Source organism: Triticum urartu, chromosome 3A, assembly GCF_056163025.1.
Source record: "Triticum urartu cultivar PI428250 chromosome 3A, HENAU_Tu73, whole genome shotgun sequence".
In the NCBI taxonomy this organism is placed as follows: Eukaryota; Viridiplantae; Streptophyta; class Magnoliopsida; order Poales; family Poaceae; genus Triticum; species Triticum urartu.
In genome coordinates, this window is record NC_141875.1 from 281,256,949 (window position 1) to 281,261,490 (window position 4,542).

Here is a 4,542-nt window from a genome sequence, read left to right on the forward strand (position 1 = left end):
CTCTGAGTGTTGATCCAAACTAGAGTCCTTTGCAGCGCCCCCTCGGGGAAACTCGAGGTTTGGTTTTAGTGGTACGGAGAGCTCATCCGGTGTGCCCTGAGAACGAGATACATGCGACTCCTATCAGGATTTTTCATCACATCAGGCGGCTTTGCTGGTCTTGTTTTACCATTGACGAAGTGTCTTGTAACCGGGATTCCGAGTCTGATCGGGTCGTCCTGGGAGAAGGAATATCCTTCCTTGACTATGAGAGCTTGTGATGGGCTAAGTTGGGACACCCCTGCAGGGTTTTGAAATTTTGAAAGCCGTGCCCGCGGTTATGGGTATATGGGAATTTGTTAATATCTAGTTGTAGAAAACCTGACACTTAACTTAATTAAAATGAATCAACAGCGTGTGTAACCATGATGGTCTCTTTTCGGTGGAGTCTGGGAAGAGAACACGGTCTCGTGTTATGCTTGAACGTAAGTAGTTTCAGGATCACTTCTTGATCTTTATAGCTTCTCGACCGTGCTTTGCTTCTCTTCTCGCTCTCATTTGCGTAAGTTAGCCACCATATATGCTAGTGCTTGCTGCAGCTCCACCTCACTACATTTTCCTACCCATAATCTTAAATAGTCTTGACCACGAGGGTGTGAGATTGCTGAGTCCCCGTGACTCACAGATACTTCCAAACCGTTGCAGGTGCCGATGATACCAGTGCAAGTGACGCAACCCAGCTCAAGGGGGAGCTCGATGAAGATCTCGGTCGTTGTTTTTTTGTTTCCTTTAGATCAGTATTGGAGCCCAGTTGGGGCGATCGGGGATCTAGCATTAGGGGTTGTCTTTCTTTATTTGCTTCCATAGTCGGACCTTGATTGTATTATGGATGATGTAATGCTATATTTATGTATTTTGTGAACTGGCGATTGTAAGCCAACTCTTTATCCCTCTCTTATTCAGTACATGGGATGTGTAAAGATTACCCCTCTTGCGACATGCCTACTATGTGGTTGTGCCTCTATGTCGTGCTCCGACACATGGGAGATATAGCCGCATCGTGGGTGTTACAAGTTGGTAATCAGAGCCTTCCCCGACTTAGGAGCCCCCTGCTTGATCGGATCGTTGACGTTTTTGAGTGTAGAAAAAAAATGTTTCGAGTCTTATAGGATTATATATATCGGAGAGTAGGATTCTTTTTACTCCTCAGTCCCTTCGTTGCTCTGGTGAGGCCTCCATGACGTAGAGTTTTTGACTCTTCTCTTCTCAAATTTCACTAATTTTTTTTAGGATCATGCAGGTATCTTGGAATCGTTCCGATGGTTTTGTGACAAGAACATTGTTCTTGGTGCCTCCTGACATTTAGGGGCTGTGGCAGTGTCCCGGGGAGTTGAGGACCGAGTGTTGGAAATATGCCCTAGAGGCAATAATAAAAGCATTATTATTATATTTCCTTATTCATGATGATTGTCTTTATTCATGCTATAATTGTATTATCCGGAAATCGTAATACATGTGTGAATAACAGACACCAACATGTCCCTGGTAAGCCTCTAGTTGACTAGCTCGTTGACCAACAGATAGTCATGGTTTCCTGACTATGGACATTGGATGTCATTGATAACGAGATCACATCATTAGGAGAACGATGTGATGGACAAGACCCAATCCTAAACATGGCACAAGATCGTATAGTTCGATTGCTAGAGTTTTTCCAATGTCAAGTATCTTTTCCTTAGACCATGAGATCGTGTAACTCCCGGATACCGTAGGAGTGCTTTGGGTATACCAAACGTCACAACGTAACTGTGTGACTATAAAGGTAGACTACGGGTATCTCCGAAAGTGTCTGTTGGGTTGACATGGATCAAGACTGGGATTTGTCACTCCGTATGACGGAGAGGTATCACTGGGCCCACTCGGTAATGCATCATCATAATGAGCTCAAAGTGACCAAGTGTCTGGTCACGGGATCATGCATTACGGTACGAGTAAAGTGACTTGCCGGTAACGAGATTGGACAAGGTATTGGGATACCGACGATCGAATCTCGGGCAAGTAACATATCGATTGGCAAAAGGAATTGTATATGGGGTTGATTGAATCCTCGATATCGTGGTTCATCCGATGAGATCATCGTGGAGCATGTGGGAGGCAACATGGGTATCCAGATCCCGCTGTTGGTTATTGACCGGAGAGTCGTCTCGGTCATGTCTGCTTGTCTCCCGAACCCGTAGGGTCTACACACTTAAGGTTCGGTGACGCTAGGGTTGTGAAGATATGTATATGCAGTAACCCGAATATTGTTCGGAGTCCCGGATGAGATCCCGGACGTCACGAGGAGTTCCGGAATGGTCCGGAGGTAAAGAATTATATATAGGAAGTGCTATTTCGGCCATCGGGACAAGTTTCGGGGTCACCGGTATTGTACCGGGACCACCGGAAGGGTCCCGGGGGTCCACCGGGTGGGGCCACCTATCCCGGAGGGCCCCATGGGCTGATGTGGGAAGGGTCCCAGCCCATAGTGGGCTGGGGCGCCAACCCCCAAGGGCCCATGCGCCTAGGGTTGGGGGGAACCCTAAAGGGGGGCGCCCCCTTGCTTGGGGGGCAAGCCCCCCACCCCTTGGCCGCCGCCCCCCTAGGAGATCCCATCTCCTAGGGCCGGCCACCCCCCTTGGCACCCCTATATATAGTTGAGGAGAGGGAGGACTTAACGCCACAGCCCCTGGCGCCTCCCTCTCTCCCCGTTACGTCTCTCTCTCGTAGTATAGGCGAAGCCCTGCTACTGTGACACCCTGCATCCACCACCACGCCGTCGTGCTGCTGGATCTTCATCAACCTCTCCTTCCCCCTTGCTGGATCAAGAAGGAGGAGACGTCTCCCGTGCCGTACGTGTGTTGAACGCGGAGGTGCCGTCCGTTCGGCGCTTGGTCATCGGTGATTTGGATCACGTCGTGTACGACTACATCATCACCGTTCTTTGAACGCTTCCGCATGCGATCTACAAAGGTATGTAGACGCATCCGATGACTCGTTGCTAGATGAACTCCTAGATGGATCTTGGTGAAATGAGTAGGAAAATTTTTGTTTTCTGCAACGTTCCCCAACAGTGGCATCATGAGCTAGGTCTATGCGTAGTTCTTCTTGCGCGAGTAGAACACAATTTATTGTGGGCGTAGATTTGTCAACTTTGTTGCCGCTACTAGTCTTTTCTTGCTTCGGCGGCATTGTGGGATGAAGCGGCCCGGACCAACCTTACACGTACGCTTACGTGAGACCGGTTCCACCGACTAACATGCACTAGTTGCATAAGGTGGCTGGCGGGTGTCTGTCTCTCCCACTTTAGTTGGAGCGGATTCGATGAACAGGGTCGTTATGAAGGGTAAATAGAAGTTGACAAATCACGTTGTGGCTTTAACGTAGGTAAGAAGACGTTCTTGCTAGAACCCTAATTCAGCCACGTAAAACTTGCAACAACAATTAGAGGACGTCTAACTTGTTTTTGCAGCAAGTGGTTTATGATATGATATGGCCAAAGTTGTGATGAATGTTGAATGATCTATATGTGATGTATGAGATGTTCATGCTATTGTAATAGGAATCACGACTTGCATGTCGATGAGTATGACAACCGGCAGGAGCCATAGGAGTTGTCTTTATTTTTTGTATGACCTGCGTGTCATTGAGAAACGCCATGTAAATTAATTTACTTTATTGCTAAACGCGTTAGCCATAGTAGTAGAAGTAATAGTTGGCGAGCAACTTCATGGAGACACGATGATGAAGATCATGATGATGGATATCATGGTGTCAAGCCGGTGACAAGATGATCATGGAGCCCCAAGATGGAGATCAAAGGAGCTATGTGATATTGGCCATATCATGTCACGTTTATTATTTGATTGCATGTGATGTTTATCATGTTTTGCATCTTGTTTACTTAGAACGACGGTAGTAAATAAGATGATCCCTCATACAATTTCAAGAAGTGTTCTCCCCTAACTGTGCACCGCTGCTAAAGTTCGTCGTTTCGAAGCACGCCGTGATGATCGGGTGTGATAGATCCTTACGTTCACATACAACGGGTGTAAGAAAGTTTTACACATGCAAAACACTTAGGGTTAACTTGACGAGCCTAGCATGTACAGACATGGCCTCGGAACACAGAAGACCGAAAGGTCGAGCATGAGTCGTATAGAAGATACGATCAACATGAGGATGTTCACCGACGTTGACTAGTCCGTCTCACGTGATGATCGGACACGGCCTAGTTAACTCGGATCATGTAATACTTAGATGACTAGAGGGATGTCTAATCTAAGTGGGAGTTCATTAATTATTTGATTAGATGAACTTAATTATCATGAACTTAGTCTAAAATATTTTACAATATGTCTTGTAGATCAAATGGCCCACGTAGTCCTCAACTTCAACGCGTTCCTAGAGAAAACCAAGCTGAAAGACGATGGCAGCAACTATACGGACTGGGTCCGGAACCTGAGGATCATCCTCATAGCTGCCAAGAAAGATTATGTCCTACAAGCACCGCTAGGTGATCCGCCC